Here is an 11,146-nt window from a genome sequence, read left to right on the forward strand (position 1 = left end):
TGGGGTGGGGCATTCACACGGGGGGGTTTCAGTATCGGCGGCAGCTCATGTGCAGACACATTCTCCATGCATTTTTTTTTAAATACAGAGAGAAATGTGCGGACGGGATTCACAGGAACAGAGCTTTATCGCAAGCTCTGTCTCTGCATGCGGATATTAGTACATCCATTTCATATTTCCTAAATTTGCGATGCGAATTTAGTCAAAAATATCACACTACAACCACATTTTAAATGCGGATTGTAGTAAATACGTGCCATAGTCTAACTAATTGTAATTGTTTATGCTATAAAGTGGTATATAAGTAGGCTATGATTCACTATGGCGAGAATAGAAAAGCCTGGGCTCAGGAAATGGCAGGGAGAGGGTCGAATGCCACAGAGCCGTAACTAGACTTTTTGGTGCCCTGTGCCAGAAAGAACATTGGCGATCCCCTCATCTTTCAAAGGGACATAATGCACCCAACATAGGGCCATGGCTTCATGGGGAAGGGCCAGGGAAGAGTTAGGAGAGGCCAGGAGATGCTGGGGATGAAATAAGAGGAAGCTACAAGCAAGAATGATAATAAACAGAAATTTGACAGGCCCAAACAGCGCCCCCTGCCCTGTGGTGCCCTGTGCGATGGCATCGGCCGCACTACCCTAGCTATGGCCCTGGGATGCCAGAGGCAGCCTGGACCCGTAGCAGCCGCACTTCTTGCACATACTGTCGCTACGCTAAGCCCTAGTTGCAATCAATGCCTAACTTAGGGTTACGACTTGTCGGGGAATTCTCCGGGCAGTCCAGTAAACACAAAGACTGTCCGGAGCCCGGATGCATGTTCGTCCCTGACATGTGGTGTCTGGGTGGAGGCTACCATAATTGAGTTCCGCCTCCACTGCACCACCTCACCAGGCCTCCTGATTGCCTAAGCCGCCCCATGCTCCACCTTTTCTGTGTGTTCCTTCTTATATATGTGATTGCGCACTGCAGCCGGGGAGCCATGGAAAGGAGCTTTAAAAAAAAACATGAATTCAGTGGTGAAGCAGAAGGCAAGGGAGCTCTGGGAAGGCATATAAGGGCATAAGGGGGCTCTGGGGAGGCATCTTAGGGTATGAAGGGGCTATTGGCAGACATATTTGGGCATGAGGCGGCTTTGGGCCTGATGAGTTCACGCAAGTCTATTTTGCTAACAGACCTTGGTATTTTTTGAACTACGCAGGGCTTATAGCCGAACATATGTAACTTCTAGCAAACACTTAGATTCAGAGTCAGAGTTGTATGCACCTTACTGCCAGCTTAGACACCCGTGCATGCACATACACAAACTGCAAAAGTCAGGAGGTGAGGAGCATGGAGGCTGCTGCCAGGAGATCCCCCTCAGATGACGTCTTTACAAGTAAAAAGCAGCTCAGCTTTTTCGGGGCTTGGTAAATTGTTACTGAACGCTGTCCCCAATGAGAAGAGTAGAGACTGTAGTCTGGAGCGTTAGTTTGCCCAAAATAGGATATATGTCTGATATCTCCTGTGTTAGCCTCGTCTTAAATAAGCAGGTTACTTACTGCTTTTTCCACATATTTTTACAGAGAAATGTACTTAATAAACAGGCCCCTAAGGTTAAATGATGCTCTTTTATAGTCCGACTTTGGCAATATCCAATATACAAGACATCTACGCGGTGTTCTAATATATGAAAAGTTGTTGAAATATCTATGATATGGATGAGAACTCCCTGCTACAATTACTTTATCAGGGAAATCACACAGCTCTCCTCCTGTTTGCTCCAGCACTCACCCATTAATTCTGATTCTAACTCTAATGTCCACATCTGTCAGCCTATTCGTGGAAGTACAACTAAGGTTCTGCCATGGGACCTTCAGCTTATTAATCGTATATGTCAATTTGGCCCCAAATGTCACATTTATGGAGATGATACATACTGTACATAATATATCTCTCTCTACATATTCAACTGCATATACCCCATTTTTTTTTCATTATAGCCCACCCCTGACATTTCAGGAGGCCTCTGGGTCCAGGGTATACTTGTCAACTCTCCCAGAAGGCCCAGGAGAATCCCAAATTTGGGGAGGCTCTGCCAGTCTCCCGACAGAGTTAACAAGTGTTCCGGTGCCCACCCACTTCCCGATTGGAGTGGGCAGTAAGGAAGTTGGGTGATGCCTTTTAAGACCAGAGGGGTGCCAAATACAGTGGCAATGAGCCACAGCTTTAGCTTATCTTAAGCACAGTCGCCATCATTCTGAATATCGCTAGGACGATGGCGCCTCATAGGAGGTGAGACCCGCTTGCCAGAAAGTTAAGATGTGGAGGGGCCGACTGCTCTGTGGACAGGTGCCCGCTGTGCATGGGACCCTTGGGTGTTATTATACCCCGCAGATACTCAACTAAAAAAAAAAAACATTCAATGTATCAACCAAACAATCTACATGCATATGACACTATATACATAAAAGAGAATGATTAAAAAAATAACTAAAGATCCCCTTATAAATCAAATTCTCTAAAGAAAGTGAAAGAGAAATCAGATAGATTTATTTGTGTATAATTGTGGGATGAGGGGAAAAGATGATAATCAGACTTCAGTGCCACTAAAGTTACATAGATAATACTACAATATTATTGTAGAATCTAAAATCACATGTAAAGAGGATCTACTGCAGCGATAATGCTCTTACTTCAAAGGAAAAGCAGCCAGACACTGCACTGAGTCAGACGATATATAACTGGAGTCTGCGGCTCCGTACAGGCTGGAAACCACAGACCGAATGCATCAACAACTACTTGCTTATTACTTAAAATGAATTCTTGCAATAAAATACTTTTATAATTTTCATCAGCCCCGTCATTTCCAATATCTTCAATTGCCATGAAGATGGCTCTACATGCTCCAAATATATGTGCTGAATTAAGAAAGAAGGACGCTTAGCTGTAATCACAGTTATTAAGGGTGCTCGCCTGCTGACATCTGTAAAGTTGGCAGCTCCTCCTGTTGTAAGCTGAAATAACTCCGTTATTAGGGGGAAAAACAAATGTGTTTGATCCAAACAGAGTACAGAGAATGGGAAATTCTATTCAGTGATTGAGGACAAAATTGATACTGGGACACCAAACAAAAAGGCATACCCAATAATTTAGTACTATTACAGCAATATCAAATTATAGCACAGTACACAAGGAAAACCAAAGGCAAATCATAGCATTCGTGTTGCCTGATATTGATACTCAAAGAAGTAGTGCTACCAATGTGAAAAAGGTTTTCATTACTTTTTCTTACATACAGGGGTATATTTACTAAAGTGAGAGTATTAGAAGTGGAGATGTTGCCCATAGCAACCAATCAGATTCTACTTAACATTTAGCAAGCACATTCTAGAAGATAATAGCTAGGATCTGACTGGTTGCTATGGGCAACATCTCCACTTTCAAAAACTCTCACTTTAGTAAATTTACCTCTCCGTTACTGACAACAACCACTTTTTACTGACATATCATTTGTGTAAAATGAAAAATAAAAGATGAAAAGAACAACAATATTGAGGACAAATGGGGATCAGCAATGTAATGAAGAAACCATAAATTAGTAGAGATGAGCGGTTTGGTTGTTGACTGTTTTCACCAAATTAGCGCAAGTTCGGATTAATTCAGATTTATCTTATTGGCTATCCAAAACATGTGAGAGCCGATTAGCCAATATGATACAGTTTTTGAGATCCTGACATAACCAAGTAAAACCAAACCGCTCATCTTTTACTATTTTTTACTAATCACTGACTTTTCCTTCCACAAATATTTACAATTCTATTACTATTACTTAGAGATCTCCCAAAAATGACTGGGTCCTTAGGTAAAAATATCACAGTTTAACCCAAGTGAAACAATCTTTTTGGATGTTAATGATCCAACTGAGCTGGGTCTCAGCAACAATATAACAATTTACATTGATTTAAAAGAAATATACTGTAGCCGGTGCCGTTTAATGTGAATACTACTATTAAGTAAATCACAACGGAATTTGCTGGCGCTGTATACTGTAAGTAAATACTGTATTAATAAATCTTTACTCCCCCTGAAATGGAAAGGCTTACTGTCACAGTAATGGGCGCTACACGCAAAGTTTTTCCAACTGCTCTCTTTCACATACAACATATTTATAGCACAGATTGTGACACATTTGTAGCTTCTGCTGCATCAAGAAGGGGAAAAAAAATCAATAAAAAATGTGACTTTTATAAATGTACCAACAGTGTCTTAGTACATATAATTGCCGATTGCTCTGATTGGATGGAGGATTGAGAAATACCAACCCAGCCTCGACTGTAATATCTATGGCGCGAGCTATTACCACTGATATAAAACTTGCTTTTCTTGAGCTCCAGCCACATAATTCCAAAGCCTGCTGTTTCCATACATTTGCAGACCCTCAGCATATTGTAATGATTTATACTGTAAAGTGGGTTTCGACATCTCAAGCTGAGAGGTTCTTTTATAAACATACATAATCTGACACTATTACTATAAACTCAGGATGCCTGGTTCTTAACCCTTCTACATGCTGGCTGTTAAAAGCAAACTGGAGGTACAAATGTGTCCTTATACACCATGGCTTCAGTTGCGCCAAACAGACCCTCTCGGCGTGCCAGGCCACAGGCGTCTCGGCTGCGCCAAGCGTCTTTTTCGTTCAAAATGTGCATCTTATTCATGCAAATAAAACAACTGGAAGTGACAAAACTATTTAGCTAGACTGCACTGATCAATATCTTGGTCAACTTTAGTATAGCTGTGTGCTAGGATGCAGCAGCCATTGCTTTTCCTCACGTCAAGTTCCGACGGCCGTGTATGCGTAGAAGGACTCTTAGGTCATATACCCAGAGGTCTTTATATCACAAAGGATAGCTCTTATCAGGAGAGCTGCCCTGTGCTATTTTGTAAACCTATCATATTCCATTCGCTTATATGGGCCATCCCGCCACTTCTAAATTTCTGCCTTCACTACCGCAAAAACACATGAAACAGAAGGTAAAGATGACCCTGGACAAGTGAGCTTAGCAGAATAACAATTGCAGTTGTTATTGGGAAAGGTGCGTGTGGCTGTTATATGGCAGAAGTATTATCAGACACCAATAATAAGGCAGCTACTGGTGATTGGCATTTCTGGATAGCGACTGACCAGGAAATTAGTGCCTGGAACAAAAGGATTGGCAAATCTCCTACACATGTTTCTGCCATTTTATACTAAATTTACTAACACACAGAATGTTGTACCAATACATTGTTGTTATACCAAAATTCCAGAAAAAGTAATTATGTCTCATGTTAAAATGTAGGTAATAAAATTAAGATTGATTATTAAGTCTACATATGAATCAAAATAATTGGTTTACTACTTCCTCCTGCAATATAATAGGGGCAGGCAGTAATCGGGTTAGTTTTTACATCTACTATTTTAGTTTTTAAAAAAATGTTATTGGACATGAAGTAGTACCGGTTAGCAACTGCATACAGACAGCTTATAGCATATTGGTCGGAAAGATTTGAAAGTCCGAGCAAATCCATCCAGCCAACTGTGTTATGTAACTATGCAGGAATATATTAGAGTTTCCAGGCATGACCTGGCGTAGAGCGATAAGCAGAACACGTGCTGTTCACTTCACACACTATGCTGAAAGTGTAATTATAAACCAAGAACATCATTTGCTGAAAAGAAACAAAAAAGGAAAAACAAATATATTTTTTTTTAAGGGAGGGGGCAACGATTACATCTACAGCTCATCCCTGAGTTTGTGTTTACTGATGTAAGTACAAATACTGGTTGCTGTAAGGGTCTTATGGGGACAGGTTTAATAACACTAACTGCTCCCCTTTGTATCTGATCTCTTACAGCATATAGTAGTAAGTAACCCTGTAAAAAAAGATGGTGCTCTGTATAGCGTACAACATGTTGAAACTTTCCACTCAGCCCTGCGGAAGAAGCCGGAGTGTGCACACAGTTGCCCAGGAACAAAGGAAGATGATAAAAGTATAGTGTTTCATTCATTCATACTATGTTTTAACAGAAGATGAGGAAGTGGTAGTTTATAAGACTGTCATTGTTCTAGCACAAACCTTTTACCAAGTTCTCTCCGCTGCCTCAGTCCTGCTCGGGGGTAACTCGATCTCCGCTATTTTTCTGTGTTTTCTTCCGCTGTGGCTCTGCTCCAGGCTGCACAAGATGAAAATGCCATCTCCTCACTAGCAGATTGGGCAGCAAAGGACTCATGTATATAATAACACGGAGACTATGCAGTGATAAATTGAGTGAGGGTAGGGTTGGGCCTATATGAAGTGACCTAAGGCAAAGATTTCAAGGGCAGCAAAATGACATTAATGGACTTAATAGTTGCACTTTCCTTGTGCAAAAGGCTGAATTTGTGATATATATATATATATACCTTGCACAGGATTCTAATAATGCTTAAAAATGACAACTTTTGTCTCTTATGGGGCGATTCAATTAAACGCAAGTCTCTGATAGGTGCTGGCCGGGGTGCACACTTCCATTACGTTACAGAAAACATTGGGGTTTTTTTGCTCTCACGTTTATAAAGCGTGGTCACCTGAATGTATGAAGGATGTCTCTGATATCTGCTGGGGTCCCTCCACTAATGACAGCAGCCGCAGCCCCCATAGGTTTCTGTGAAGCTGTCAGCTTTACCAAGCTTCGGAATGCAAAGTATTTTGGAGTTTGGCACCGGCAGCTAACAACATATGACGATGGCATTAGCCGTGGTGACCTATGGGCTACATTCTGCAAAAATTACCACAAGAGGTCTCCTCCAAAACTCTTCCCGGCAATGGCTGCCGCACATGTGTGGTCAACAGACAACGATGCACTGTAGAGATGCAGAGACACAAAATAGAAGGGAAGTGACCACTAATGCGATCATTCCACTTCTCACACATATCGAAAGGACACGTTCCTTTTTATAGCCCCAGTCACTGCATGGGTTCTTTCCTACATCCAGGCGAATGTTCATTTCTTATTGCCACATACAATCTGATTGGTTACTATGGGTTAAAAACATAGCACCAATTTATTAGACGAGCCCTATGATGTAATATCAGCATATAATGTAGCAATAGGTAATTGTTAGATGTGCTATTATTAAATAATAATAAGTATTATTATTATTATTATTAGAGTAGTAACTTGGTGAATAGGGGTCACTTACTTCCACTAATTTTTCCTATAGCAAAAGTCATTTAGAAACATGCAAAACCCCTTTCTATTTGCATAATGTCCACCTTGCACATTTCTATGCATAATGTATATCCTGGTGTTTGCAACTGCCCCTTGAAAATCATTCTGTGCCTTCTTTGCCAGCCTGTGGGTCTGATGGAAAATTGCCTGTGCTCCACTTAGAACTAGATATGTGCGGTTTGGTTTTGCTGAAAAATGAAAACACCCAAACTTAGGGGTTCCAAGTCTATTCGAGTGACGGCCCAGATAACTTTTGGGGTTCTGAGTAGAACCGAATCCTGGCTCGGATAATTTTTTGGGTTTCCAAATAAAACAGAGTCCCAGCTCGGGTCTGCTGTAACTTCAGATCTCGGATTTAAAAACTGAATCTCGGATTTTGGATTGCATGTAAACAGGCCCAAATTATATGATTTTAGCTGTTTTTTTTTGTCAATTTTAAAAAAAATTCTAAACCAAGACAGGAATGAACCAACTCAGTTAAGGATGATTTTGCCAAAACCATAACATTTGAGGGTGGTTTTGCCAAAAAGAAAAAGGAGGCCCACTTAAAATTTTATATTTTCACTTATGACTTAAATAAGTTATGGGACATGGTGACTTCATTTCATGTCCCTCTGTGTGTTTCAAGGTATTTATATCAATGGTAAACATTAACTCATTTGAATCAGCAACACAAAAAAAAAAATGTTTTTATATTTAAATAGCAAGTCAAGTACCTTTTAAGTAGGTATTGGTTTTGGATCTGGATATGTTTTAAAAAAATTATAAAAACAGGTAAAACTACATAATTTGGGCCTGTTTTTGTCCCTACAGTATTACTACCATTAATAACATTTATTCCCAGTCATTTGCAGTCAATTTTGACCACCTCACAGCTCACAATATTGATTTTTTCTAGGGGTGAGCGGGTTCGGATTTCTGAAATCCGAACTCCCCCGAGCCCCCCCGATCCGAGGCTGATCCGAGTGAGCCTCGACTTTTCCCACCTGACTCGGATCTGAAATCGAGGCAAAACGTCATCATCCCACCTTCCGGGTCTCACGGGTTTTGGATCCTATATAAGGTACCCGCGTCAGCGCCATTTTCTCACTCGGCTGTGGACAGTGAGGAGGGAGGGTGGGAGTTAGGGCTGGCAGGGCTGTGTAGTGTAATGTAGTGTAGTGCAGTATAGTGTTGTGCTGTGCTGCACTGTGCTGCTGTTGTCCATAGGGGCTGTGTCCACTCCTTCAAAGTCCATAGGGGCTAGTTGGACTGTGTTGTGCAGTCAGTTGTCCATAGGGGCTGTGTCCACTCCAAAGTCCTGTGCAGTGTCCCAGTCCTAAAGGAGTGCTGTAGTGTTGTCCAGGGGGTGCTCTGTCCATCAGGGGTGCTCCCCCCAAGTGCAAAAAAATATATATTTTTTCTGTGTTTGTGAATTGTGTGCACTGTGGCTGCACGTGCATCAACAAAGGAGCAGCGCCAGGCGTGCGCCTGTGTCCCATAAGTAAAGGGCCGGCTGGCTTGTCCGTTAAAGGGTGCTGTAACCCCCAAAGTACACTCCAAACAAAATAAAAAAATATTTTCTGTGTTTGTGAATTGTGTGCGCAGTAGCCGCACGTGCATCAACAAAGTAGTGCCAAGCGTGCGCCTGTGTCCCATAAGTAAAGGGCCGGCTGGCTTGTCCGTTAAAGGGTGCTGTAACCCCCAAAGTACACTCCAAACAAAATAAGAATATATTTTCTGTGTTTGTGAATTGTGTGCGCAGTAGCCGCACGTGCATCAACAAAGTAGTGCCAAGCGTGCGCCTGTGTCATAAGTAAAGGGCCAGCTGGCTTGACCATTAAAGGGTGCTGTAACCCCCAAAGTGCACTCCAAACAAAATAAAAAATATTTTCTGTGTTTGTGAATTGTGTGCACTGTGGCTGCACGTGCATCAACAAAGGAGCAGCGCCAAGCGTGCGCCTGTGTCCCATAAGTAAAGAGCTGGCTGGCTCATTTCTTAAAGGGTGGTGTAACCCACAAAGTGCACTACTCTCCAGCAAAAATAAAAAAATATTTTCTGTGTTTGTGTGCGCCTTAGCCGCATGTATATATCAATATAACATAAATGGAGGACCAAACTTTCTCCGATAAAAATAAAATAGGGAAAGATCAAGAACCACTTCCTCCTAGTGCTGTTGCTGCTGCTGGAAGTTGTTCATCATCCCAGAGAGGAAGTAGGAACACCACTACTTTTACTAAACAATTGACCCTCCAACAGTCCCTAGCGAAAAGGATGAAGTACGACAGCAGTCATCCTGAAGCAAAACGTATAACTGAGGCCTTGACTGCTATGTTGGTGTTAGACGTGCGTCCGGTATCCGCCATTAGTGCAGTGGGATTTAGACAATTGATGGAGGTAATGTGTCCCCGGTTCCAAATCCCGTCTAGATTCCACCTGCATCCTCAAAGCAGCAGCGACAAGCGTGCGTCTGTCTGTTAAAGGGTGGTGTAACCCTCAAATTGCGCTCCACAAACAATAAAAAAATTCTTAATTTTTTTCTGTCTTTGTGAATTGTGTGGGCTGTAGCCGCACCTGCATCCTCAAAGCAGCAGCGACAAGCGTGCGTCTGTCTGTTAAAGGGTGGTGTAACCCTCAAAGTGTGCTCCACAAACAATAAAAAAATTCTTCTTTTTTTTCTCTTTGTGAATTGTGTGGGCTGTAGCCGCACCTGCATCCTCAAAGCAGCAGCGACAAGCGTCCGTCTGTCTGTTAAAGGGTGGTGTAACCCTCAAAGTGCTCCAAAAAATAAAAAACTATTTTTTTATGTGTTTGTGACTTGTGTGCAATGTAGCCACATGTGCATCAACACAGTAGCAGCGCCAAGCGTGCGCCTGTGTCATAAGACAAGGGCTGGTTTGGACATCTGGTCCGGACTGAAGGACGTGCCAACAATTTCTGACAAGTCTACTGTCACTGCATATGATACTGTCCTCAAAGCAGCAGCGACAAGCATGCGTCTGTCTGTTAAAGGGTGGTGTAACCCTCAAATTGCGCTCCACAAACAATAAAAAAATTCTTCTTTTTTTTGCTGTCTTTGTGAAATGTGTGGGCTGTAGCCGCACCTGCATCCTTAAAGCAGCAGCGACAAGCGTGCGTCTGTCTGTTAAAGGGTGGTGTAACCCTCAAAGTGCGCTCCACAAACAATAAAAAAATTCTTTTTTTTGCTGTCTTTGTGAAATGTGTGGGCTGTAGCCGCACCTGCATCCTTAAAGCAGCAGCGACAAGCGTGCATCTGTCTGTTAAAGGGTTGTGTAACCCTCAAAGTGCGCTCCACAAACAATAAAAAAATTCTTCTTTTTTTTGCTGTCTTTGTGAAATGTGTGGGCTGTAGCCGCACCTGCATCCTTAAAGCAGCAGCGACAAGCATGCGTCTGTCTGTTAATGGGTGGTGTAACCCTCAAAGTGCGCTCCACAAACAATAAAAAAATTCTTATTTTTTTTGCTGTCTTTGTGAAATATGTGGGCTGTAGCCGCACCTGCATTTTCAAAGCAGCAGTGACAAGCATGCATCTGTCTGTTCAAGGGTGGTATAACCCTCAAAGTGCGCTCCACAAGCAATAAAAAAATTCTTCTTTTTTTTCTGTCTTTGTGAAATGCGTGGGCTGTAGCCGCACCTGCATCCTCAAAGCAGCAGCGACAAGCATGCGTCTGTCTGTTAAAGGGTGGTGTAACCCCCAAAGTGCGCTCCCACCAAAATAAAATAATCTTATTTTTTCTGTGTTTGTGTGTGAAATGTATGCGCAGTAGCCGCACCTGCATCCTCAATGCAGCAGCGACAAGCGTGCGTATGTCTGTTAAAGGATTACATCGGTGACAGCATCCAAGTAGGCATGTCAGACAGTCCGTACATGTACTGGCTGGAAAAAGAGGCAATTCGGAGGCCCCTG

This window comes from Taudactylus pleione, unplaced genomic scaffold (assembly GCF_031769625.1).
Source record: "Taudactylus pleione unplaced genomic scaffold, aTauple2 ptg000518l, whole genome shotgun sequence".
NCBI lineage: Eukaryota > Metazoa > Chordata > Amphibia > Anura > Myobatrachidae > Taudactylus > Taudactylus pleione.